The sequence below is a fragment of the Miscanthus floridulus genome, chromosome 1 (assembly GCF_019320115.1).
Source record: "Miscanthus floridulus cultivar M001 chromosome 1, ASM1932011v1, whole genome shotgun sequence".
Taxonomy (NCBI): domain Eukaryota; kingdom Viridiplantae; phylum Streptophyta; class Magnoliopsida; order Poales; family Poaceae; genus Miscanthus; species Miscanthus floridulus.
Window position 1 is genome coordinate 133,991,435 of NC_089580.1, and position 11,909 is coordinate 134,003,343.

At 51.5% G+C, this 11,909-nt stretch overlaps 1 pseudogene; it reads left to right on the forward strand.

The window, feature by feature from the left end:
• Positions 1-646: 646 nt before the first annotated feature.
• LOC136494223 (stearoyl-[acyl-carrier-protein] 9-desaturase 5, chloroplastic-like) lies at positions 647-6,940 on the forward strand (annotated as a pseudogene).
• Positions 6,941-11,909: the final 4,969 nt, after the last annotated feature.

Here is an 11,909-nt window from a genome sequence, read left to right on the forward strand (position 1 = left end):
GGAGGGGAGGAGGAGGAGGAGGGTGGGGGAGGGGAGGGCACCGGCGCCGGCGGTGCAGGATGCGCCGCGGACCCTCGGACGGCGGCAGCGGCGGCGGAGCCACACCTTCCCCAACTCCGACATCCGTGCGTGGCTGTGGTGTAGGCGGCCACGGGGCCCAGATCCGGCACTCACGCGCTGCAGCAGGGAGCCCGCGGCAGTAGACCCCGCTCCTGGTGCCAGGGGCACGCCGGCGAAGGAACCCGCCGCTGGCGACGCTGGAGGCCGTGCCGCGCTCACGAGAGGAGGAAGGGAAGAGGCGGCAGGGCTCGCGAGAGGAGGAAGGGACCGTTTTGGAGAAGGGACATTATGGGTCCGGGGCCCTTTTACTGTAGACAACACAAGAATGCCTCTCGTGTTTAGGTCGGCTCCGTTGGAGTCTGTCTTAGAGCTGACACTGCACTGCCTCATCTACCAGGAAGCGGCGAAGCGCTCCATCGATCTGACATCAGGTTTTGGGTTCTACTATTGTACGATCGAGCTCGCTGTATCTATAGTTGGTCAAATATAGTAATCAATATCATTATAATTCCTACTATACCTATACATTCTCCAGCTCATCGTCGTCGGTAGATTTCCCGGCGGCGGCCAAGCTATGCATACGAGGATGGTGATGATGTCGGGACTAGCTGCCTACTGTGTACTAACGACGGCTGGCACCGCGCCGTTATCATGGAACGCATGGGCGCCATCGCAGCGAGTAGCTTTCCGGCGGCGGCGTATGATCACGGCCATGTGCAGGAGGGAGGCGATGATGGCGCCGGAGAAGGCCGAGGTGCTGCAGTCGCTTGACGGGTGGGCGGAGTCGAACATCCTGCCGCTGCTGAAGCCGGTGGACCAGTCGTGGCAGCCGCACGACCTGCTGCCAGACTCGGCGTCGCCGGGGTTCCGCGAGGCGGTGGACGAGCTGCGGGCGCGCGCGGGAGATCCCCGACGACTAGTCGACTACTACGTCTGCCTGGTGGGCAGCATGGTGACGGAGGAGGCCCTCCCCACGTACCTGTTAGAACCGATCTCCGGCGAGGAGCTCGGCACGACGCGGCACCGGCCGGTGGTGACCGCGGCGACCCCTAACAATGGCGAGAGCACGAGTTCACGCGAGAGAGAGACAAAGTGTTTTCACTGCGAATGGCGCCCGCTTGATCTGGATGCATTCCTTGTTACTTAACCGGGCTGTGATCCGAGAGTCCCGCCACGACTCGATGCTGCACGGTGCGCCGTCATTTGCGGCGCCCGTGCGACATGCACGGCTATCCAGCCATGGCGGAGACCCAGCCCAACCTAAACGCGGTCAAGACGCAAACGTGCAGTCTCCGTTCCGCCCTGATTCTACGCGATTACAAAAGATGTTCAAACTGAAAATGAACTACCTAATGCACCTAAACATGACTGACACAATTACAGTTGGTTCAACATTTCACCCCCTTAATCGTGACACACATCCCTGACTCCCAATTGCTGACGCATCTCAACAAATTTGATTCTCCCAAGTGGCTTTGTCAAGATGTCTGCAAGCTGCCTGTCAGTGCTGATGTGATCAACTTCTGCTATGCCATTTGCCACACACTCTCTGATATAATGATATCGAGTGTCAATGTGCTTGCTCCTCTCATGATGAACTGGGTTCTTGCTCAGCTCAATGGCTGACTTGCTATCCATGAGAAGTCTGAAGCTTTTCAGCTTTTCACCAGTTAAGTCTGCAATCAATCTACTTAGCCAAACTCCCTGACAAGCTGCTGAAGCTGCAGCAATGTACTCGGCTTCACAGCTTGAAAGTGACACCACTCTTTGCTTCTATGAGCTCCAGGTGACCACATTTCCATTCAGGAAGAACACCACACCTGAGGTGCTTTTTCTTTTCTCCACGTCACCGGCATGATCACTGTCAGAGTATCCTAACAGCCTTAGGTTTGAAAATGCTCCACTGGTATACCTGCACCCATATTCAGTAGTCCCTGCCACATATCTTACGATTCTTTTTATGGCAGCCCAATGTTCAGCAGTAGGGCACTCCATGAATCTACTGACCATCCCTACTGAGTAAGAGATGTCAGGTCTAGTATTCACTAAGTACCTCAAACTACCCACAACACTTCTGAACTTTGACATATCCTTCACCATCTCAGGTTTTCCAGGGAACAGTTTCAGATTTTGCTCCATTGGTGTATCCACTGGATTACACCCTGTCATGCCACATTGTTCAACAATCTTTGATGCATATGCTCTTTGGCAGATGGTTATGTCACCAGGCCTTTGTTTCACCTCCATTCCCAGATAATAACTCAGCAACCCTAAGTCACTCATGCTGAAAGTTCTGCTCATCTGCTGCTTGAACTGATTGATCTTGTTCTTATCAGGCCCACAGATGATGATATCATCAACATACACACCCAAGAGTAACAGTGTGTCACCACTCCCTTTCTTGTACACTGCATGTTCTTCTTCACTCCTACAGAACCCCAACTTGACTAACTCCTGATCCAACCTAGCATTCCATGCCCTTGGAGCCTGTTTCAGTCCATAGAGGGCTTTCTTCAGTTTCAGTACTTTGCCAGGATGCTTAGAGCTCTGGAAACCTGGAGGCTGTTGCACATAAACCTCCTCCTGTAGTTCACCATTTAGAAAAGCAGATTTTACATCCATGTGATGCACCTCCCACTTCCCATTGGCAGCCAATGCAAGCATCAACCTCACTGTCTCCAATCTAGCTACAGGAGCAAATACCTCTTCATAATCCACCCCATACTTTTGAGCATATCCTTTTGCAACAAGTCTTGCCTTGTGCTTGACAATGTTCCCCTCAGGATCCCTCTTCACTTTGTAGACCCATTTCAAACCTATTGCCTTGTGACCTTTTGGAAGATCAGCATAATACCAAGTATTATTCTCATGTATTGATTGCAGCTCACTGTTCATGGCATCTACCCAGCATTTTTGTTGTAGAGCATCATCAACCCCATTTGGTTCATCTACAGCAAGTAAGCACACACCACTATAATCATAGTCTTGTATTTCATCAGTGGAGTCCAACAGATCATTCAGAGTTCTGAATCTAAGAGGCCCTCCAAAGGTTTCTTCAAAGTTCTGACTTGGTGGTGTTGCAAAAACAATAGCTTGATCAGAATTTGAACCTGGAGTAATAGGAGAGTTAGGTGCTTGAAAGTTATTAGCAACACCCTCCTGATCTGCAGACTGCCCACTCCCTGCTCCTGCATTTGGACTGACAGCATTGTCTGCATTTTCTGCTATTGTCGGATTTTGGTCAGTTTCATCATAGTGGACTATGAAGCTGTCTGTCACCTGCTGATCTGTGCTGCACCCAGTATTATCCCAGTTCCATGGTACATTCTCTTCAAATATTACATCCCTGCTCACCACCAACCTGTTGGTAGAGGGATCATATAATCTGTACCCTTTAGTGCCTGACTCATAACCAATGAAAACCATCTTTTTAGATCTGTCAGACAATTTGTGCAAACCAGGACCAACCAATTTTACATGTGCCACACAACCAAAAACTTTCAGGTGATTGACTTTGGGCTTCTTACCATGCCAAGCTTCAAAAGGAGTCACATTATTCAGGGCCTTAGTAGGTGACCTGTTCAACAAATAGACTGCAGTTCTCACTGCTTCCCCCCAGAAAACTGATGGGACACTCATTGCTTTTAACAGACACCTTGCCATCTCTACAACTGATTGATTCCTTCTCTCTACCACTCCATTTTGCTGTGGAGTATATGGGGTGGTAGTGTAGTGTTTAATGCCTCCTTGACTGCAGTAAACTATGAACAGATTGGAGTTGAACTCTCCCCCCCTATCTGTTCTCAGTGCCTTGAGTTTGCCACCAGACTCATTTTCAGCTCTAGCCATAATTCTCTTGAAACTATCTAGTGCTTGATCTTTAGTCTTGAGCATATCAACCCACATATACCTAGAGTGATCATCTACTACTAGTAGAAAATAAGAAGCACCCCCTATACTGCTAGGTGTGATTTGCCCACAGAGATCTGCATGAACTAACTCAAGACCATGATCTGCTCTGAAACTTGACATTTGTGGGAATGGTTTTCTATGTTGTTTACCCAGGACACATCCATCACAAACCTTTTCTACCCTTCTGACATTTGGCAACCCATCTACCATTGACTTAGCACTTAGGTCATTCAGTGATCTGAAATTAATGCGCCCATATCTAGCATGCCAATGCCAAGACTCATCTTCTGATTGTGTAAGCAAGCATACTGGTGGTGCCAACCCAAATTTTGCTAGGTACAATCTGTTGCCAACTCTAGGTGCAGAAATTAATAGTGTTCTTTCCTGATCATAAACACACAATCTCCCATTTTCTCCCACATATTTAAAGCCTTTCTCTTCTAACTGACCCAAACTCACTATGTTACTCCTCAATTCAGGTATGTAGTAAACATCAGTAAGTACTTTATGACCTTGACTGCGATCTTGTATCACTACTGAGCCCATACCTTGGATCTTAACACTGGAGCCGTCACCGAAACGCACTGTCCCGCGGACTGTCTCGTCGAGCTGTGACAGTGTCGACCTTGCGCCGGTCATGTGGTTGCTGGCGCCGGTGTCCAGCACCCACACGTCGTCAGGTACATTCACCGGCACCACTTTCTCCGTCAGGTGGATGATCTGGTGCTGCCCGTGCACGACATCGCACGTTGCCAGCATCAGTGCGCCGCCTAGCATGTCAGCGCCGCCGACCGCCACGTTCGCCTCCGGTGCACGTCCTTCCTTCTTTCTCTCCTTCTTTGGGCGCTTGCAGTCCTCCGCCCAGTGGCCGTAGATGCCACAGTTGCGGCATCGCCCCTTCCTCCTCGGCGTGCCCTCGGAGGTCAATTTGACTGGGCCCGAGGCACCGCCGTCAGAGCGCGCCACCGCCTTGCCCTTTGACGAACTGCCACCAGCGCCGCCACCACTTCCACCCGGCTTGGCCCCGGGATGGAAACGATGCTTGTGCTTCTCAAGCCAGCCCTCCTCGGCAAGCAGGAGCCGTCCCGTCTTGTCGACGATTTGATCGACTTTGTCGTCGAACCGATCTTCCGCCGCTCGCAGACGCCCCACCAACTCATCCACCGTCAGCGTCTTGAGGTCACAAAACATCTCGATGGAGACGACCACTTGCGTGAACCTGGCAGGAACGACGCGCAAGAACTTCTTCACAACGCGCACATCCTCCACGGTTTCACCAAGGGTTTTGAGATTTCCGGCGAGGTTTGTGATCCTCATGCCGAAATCCTCAATCGACTCCCCATCTTTGAACGTGATGTTCTCAAATTCCCTCAGGAGCCTCTGAGCATTGACTTCCTTTACACGATCGGCACCCAAACGCATCACCTTCACCGCCTCCCACGCCTCCTTCACGGTCTTGTGCCTCCCAAGCGACTGCCACATCTCCTTTGGCACCGAGCGCAGTAGCGCGCTCATGGCCTGACGATCCTGCGAGCGCTTCGGGTTGGTACCTGGGTCGATCACCTCCCAGATCTCCAAGGCCTCGAAATTGCACTGCATTAGCATCGCCCACTCGGAGTTGTTGTCGCGGGACAGCATTGGCCACATGAGAGTGCTCTCCTTGACGCCGGGAACACCGTGCACACTCGTCTGTTCGTCTCCCATCTTGATCACCGGTGACCGGCGAGGAACAACGCGAACTTTCTTCGGTGGCAACGACGGTGGGCTCACGGAGCCGCTATAGAACATAAACTTGGCTCTGGTACCAGAATGTTAGAACCGATCTCCGGCGAGGAGCTCGGCACGACGCGGCACCGGCCGGTGGTGACCGCGGCGACCCCCTAACAATGGCGAGAGCACGAGTTCACGCGAGAGAGAGACAAAGTGTTTTCACTGCGAATGGCGCCCGCTTGATCTGGATGCATTCCTTGTTACTTAACCGGGCTGTGATCCGAGAGTCCCGCCACGACTCGATGCTGCACGGTGCGCCGTCATTTGCGGCGCCCGTGCGACATGCACGGCTATCCAGCCATGGCGGAGACCCAGCCCAACCTGAACGCGGTCAAGACGCAAACGTGCAGTCTCCGTTCCGCCCTGATTCTACGCGATTACAAAAGATGTTCAAACTGAAAATGAACTACCTAATGCACCTAAACATGACTGACACGATTACAGTTGGTTCAACAGTACCACGCCGCCCTCAACAGACAGCCCCTCCAGCGCTGGTCCCGCGGCTGGACGGCCGAGGAGAACCGGCACGGCGACCTCCTGAACCGCTACCTGTACCTCTGCGGCCGCGTCGACGTCCGCCGCGTGGAGCAGACCATCCACCACCTCATCAACGCCGGGATGCGGCTGGCCTCCGACAAGTGCCGCTACCGGGGCTTCATCTACACGGCATTCCAGGAGCGCGCCACCGCCGTCTCGCACGGCAACACGGCCAGGCGCTCCAAGGCGCTGGGCGACACCTAGCCTGGCCAGGATCTGCGGCGCCATCGCGGGCGACGAGAAGCGGCACGAGACGGTCTACACCAGGGTGGTGGACGAGCTGTTCGCGCTGACACCGGACACCGCCGTGCGCGCGCTCGGGTACATGATGAGGGAGAGGATCCTGATGCCGGCCTACTACATGTTCGACGGGCAGGACCCGGAGTTGTTCCGCCACTTCGCCGCCGTCGCGCAGAGACTCGGCGTCTACACTACCGCCGACTACGCCGACATCGTCCAGTTCTTCGTCGACAGGTGGGGCGTCGCGGACCTCGGCCCCGGCCTCACCGGCGAGGGGAGACAGGCGCAGGACTACGTCTGCCGGTTGCCGGAGAGGGTGCGCAAGATGGACCGGCTGGACGCGCGACGAAGGCGGCAGTGCCAGCCTCGTGGCGTCCCCTTCTCCTGGGTGTTCGACAGGCAGGTGGAGGTACAGACCTGACTTTAAGGAGTCAGCAACCTAGCAATCCACTGCCAAAGCTATCAAGTTCTGTAGTACTCGATGAAATACATGCCGCACCTGCCGTCCTTACGTATGCATGCCGCACCTGCCGTCCTTACCTGTGGACGTCTCTTGTGCTCTTAAGAGTCTTCTTCGAACGCACTCAGATTCGTATCAATTCATATGTGTTGGGTAGATTAAGGTGGAATTTAGTTTACATTTCACTCTAATTCATCTCAACACACGTAGACTACGATGAATTTGACAACATCTAAACAAGGCCTAGTGTTGCCGTGAGCACGGCCTATAAATGTTACTCGATGAAATACCATGCAGTTTAAGGTCTAAATAGTTGATTATATAATCTCACCATTTAATTATATGATCATATATACATGGTTTTACACGGATTATACGGCCTACATGAAAAGGGACAATGATTTTACACGGCATGCAAATCGTGTAATAGAGCGACTTTGGTAATAGGGTGCTTATTCAGAAGATAAAATCTGTTCACCTTCTATATTAAGGCCTTGTTCGGTTGGGTGGGGAACCATTCCGGTCTGTGACTTCCTTCGATAATTTACGAAGCATCAGAACCGTTTTGGCCCGAAACGGCTTGGAACAGTGCTAACCGAACGGGGCATAATGTGTATATGTAGCATACCATGGGTTATATGGTTTCTATTTTAGAACTTTCAATCCCCACCGTACCATCATCCCGCTCCCTCACAACCTCACTACAATCTATCGCCGCGTCACTTTAATATGGCGTCGGCAAAAGTTGCGCTCATCATCCTCCGCGTCACCCTCCCGCACGGGCGGCAACAAACCCCAGCTGCCGCCGCCGTCAACTTCCATCCCTCCCTTCCGGAGGGACGAGCTTCCGGCAGGTCCGCGAGGCTCTCGCCCAGGCTGGTCGCAACTCGCAAGCTCCTCCGTGCGGGGATGACGCTCAGCGTCCGGAGCAGTGTTGCGGCTTCGTGTGGCAGGACTAGCGCGCAGCGGCATGGACGGAGCCACGTGCAGAGGCTCCGTAGGAGGCGCGAAGCTTGGGAAGCTGGGGGCGTCGGCGACTCTCTCTGGTGCCCAGTGGCGGTTCCGGCATGCCCCCCCCTGCCCCCTGACTGGATCCGACCCTCTAGCGGCGAGATCTAGGGCCATAGGGCCACCCGCTCGGATCCGCCCGGGGTGCAGCCGGCACGGGCGGCGGGGGCCGGGTTGATTTGCGGCGGGAGGTCGTGGTTGGCGTGGCACGATGGAGGCTGCGGACAACGGCACGGATCCGGCGGTTGCGCGAGACGACGCCGGCAGCGTCAACTGCAGTAGGACTGCGCAGGTGGCAGCGAGACCGATGCGGGTGGCGTCGACGGTTGCCCGGCTTTCAGATGTTCTGCAAAGAGCCCTGGGCGCGTGGTTTGGCCGCGGGCTTGCCGACAGTGGGGCTGCGTGATCATGAGCGTCTCCTTCACCGGTTTCGGTGACCAGAGGCGGAGCCACCACTAGGGCGAGCTAGGGCGGCCGCCCTAGGTCCCTATGGCCGGGCACCCCTTCCCTACACCCCGGAGCTGGTGTCTGTCGAGGGCGGCGTGAGGTTGAAGACGAAAGCGGCAGCGCGGCGCTGCTTCCCTTCTGCCCGAGATAGGGATGAAAGGGGGATCGGGTACGCATTTGTTTTCATATTTCTGCCTGGATTCGGATTTGAATACGGATAGTGTCAACTATATTGGATAGGATATGATTGGATATCGAATATGGATACGGTATCGAATGTTAGATATCCGAACTCAAATATGGACAGATTTCAACCATTCTAAATGGATTCGGTTTCGAATACAGGCGAAAAATATCCGTACCGTTTTCATCCTAGGTCGAGACGATAGAGAGCGTGATAGGCTTGGCGCCTGAGACTGGGCCGCGGCCTTCCAACGTTAACGGCCCAACAAGACGCCCAGCGTCCCAGCCTTACGGTGGCACTGCGGCAGGTGGCCGCGCTCGGCCGATTCGACGCCGCTCTTCTACTCCTGCGACGCGCGACCTCGCCAAGCCAGGCGCCCGCCGGCCACCGGCGGCTCCCCCGCCTCCCCCCGGTGCCCGACGAACCGGCCCCGCCGCCTCGGTCGCTCGCAGCTCGCGCCGGTCGTCGTTCGCCCGCGGCCGCCGCTGGCTGTCCCGCCCCGCGCCTCAGCCTCGGCGGCTCGGCCCTCGGCAGGCTCCAACGGGTCAGGCGGGCAGTCCCTAGCTCCAGCTCCTGCTCAGCTACGGAGCTGCCTGTGCGGCTGTGTTGTGCGCCTGTCCCAGATCTGTAGTGCAGGATTTTGTATTTTGGTGATGGACGGGGAGCAGATGAAGCTGTTGTGGGTCGGGAAGTAGAAGAAGCTGGAGATGTGATTGGTTCAAACAGCGGCACCAGCACTGCCATCACGATTAGGCAGACAACTTCAATTCCACTAAGCAAGAAGCACTATAAGAAACTTAGTATTGCCAAATGTGTGGTTGACTATTTGATTTGATTACATATAGTCATTTACCCATAGTCAATTAGTCATAGAGTTTGATTACTAATTGTCCGATTCAATTTATTAATTATGCAAATTTGAAAAACTTCTTTGGTAGTAGTAGTAGAAACTCGGCAAGTGGTACTAATTGTCTTCAAAATTGGCTTGTTCTGTACTATACTTCTCCATCGAAACATGTATTATTGATAATTTCGCTATTAAAAGGTAACATCTTAATTTTTATTGGTTGTTCTACAACATTCTCTCTTAGCATGCATGTTGTCGTTAGCTAAAATTTTATAGCATAATTTCGTCCTAGGTCATTTCTCGGGCTGGATTCGCCACTGTCTGTGACCACACGCCTGAACTGGTGGAGCCACTGCTCTGGGCATGGTGAGGTGCAAGTGAAAAATGTTGTTGACAAGCTAACTCAGTGCCTAAGGTGAAGATGTTCATGTTGGAACATATTGGAGTTAACTGAATTGAAATGCTTGCGAGATTTTTGACTTAGTGTTGTTTTTCAACACTTATCATATTAGTCCGATGCCCCCGGGGGAAGTTACCAGAATATAACGGTGCAATATAGGACTTAACCGAGTTAGGGTTGAGTACGGGATTAGTTCGATGCTTAGCCGCTAACACGCATCGGATCAATAGGTGTCACTGTTCCACACATGGGATGTTCCAAAATGGGTCGCCGGATTGATCCGGTGCTAGGCATGGGACCAGTCCAGTGGGGAAATTCGTGTTCGGACCTCTTTGGCGAGCATCATATTAGTCCAGTGTGATACACTGAGTGAGCGCCGGACTATGCGCTACGAAGTTTAAATCTCAGATTAAATCATAGTTGTTGAGTAAGTAGATTATAATCTGGTGGGCACCGGATATCAATCCGATGCCTACGCAGACAACGCACTAGGACAATTTTCAACGGCTAGCTTTTGGGGGTATCTATATAAACATGTTGGCCGGCTCTTGGTGAGCTCTCTTGGTATTCTAAACATTCCAATACTTGTGCAAGCCTCCAAGAACATCTCCCACACATCTCCTTGCTTGTGATTGATCCAAAGTGAGATCAGACAGATCTAGCGTATTTGCTTTGTTGATTTGCATCTAGTGGCACTAATTCATCGATTGGGCTATAGCTTTCTTGTTAATCTTGGTGGTTGCTGCCACCTAGACAGCTTGGAGCACCTGTGGTTGAGTAGAGTGTTGGTGATTGTTCTCCGCCTACAACCAGTGATTCGTGAGAGGTTTTGAGCCCACCTTGCGGAGTTGAAAAGGTATACTCTAGTGGAATGCTCGTGGCTAGTTGGAGTGCACCTTGTGTTTGATTCTTGCAGCACCCAAGTTGTGGGTCTAGCTTGAGTGGCATGAATATTCACTTGGAGACTCACCACAACGAGGACGTAAGTTGCCAGCAAGCAACCGAACCTCGAGGATAAAATCTTATGTTCATCACTTGCCCCGTTCGGTGTAAAGCTCAACATTTGTATTTACATTCATTTTTGGCTTGTGTTGTTCTTGTTGCTTATGTAGTTCTCTAGTGGTAGCAGCTTTAGTTGTAGAGTAGCTAGTTACTTACTCTTTTATTTAGCTAGAGTAGTTAGTTTAGCTAGTACCTATTGTGTGGTGCAGTGAATTAGGATAGAATTCATTTGCTACTAGAATTATGTAGGGCCTTGCTTGGGTGGACTAGAGCTAGTAGAGCAAGTAGTGGTTACTAGAATTTGTTACTTTACTTACAACCTTGCTCTAGTATTTGTGCATTTTGTATAGAAATTTTTATCGGCTATTCAACCCCTCTAGCCATCTAGATCCTATCAAAGGGTCTCGGTCGATATCCGCCGAGGGAGGGAGGTGCGAACACACCAGTTGGGTGTAGTCCTCGAGCCCCTAACTGATTAGTAGAATTCATTAGGGGGGTTGACTTCACCTTACAAGGCATTTAGTAAGATGTTTACATGACCCTGGTGTTAGACATCCGCAATATCCTTTTTATTGATACCTCTATCTTCAGTGTCTCTTGTACTCATGTGTTGGTAGCAATGAGCCATACACTTTAATCCTCTCTTTGACCGCAAAAGAATGTAATTCTAAGTACATCGTCCGAGTTAAAATATCTTGAGTCTAACTAACTATAAATAAAAAATTATCAATATTTTATAATTAAATAAATATTATTAGATCTGTTACGAGATATATTTTCATGCTAGAGTTATTTGGTATCATACATATTAATACTTTAATCTCTATATATATTTGGTCAAATTTTCGACACTCGATTAAAAATATAAATTATATTATTCTATGAACAGAGGTAGGACGATGTTTCTACTCTACGCTTTTCCTTGGTTGGTGTAATATTCTTTAATTGGTTGTGCGGTGGTTTGCTGCGACATACTAGTACGAGTAAGTGTGCCCCCCACCAGAAATTGTGATGTCTTGTTTTCTGGGTCTAGGAAATTTTG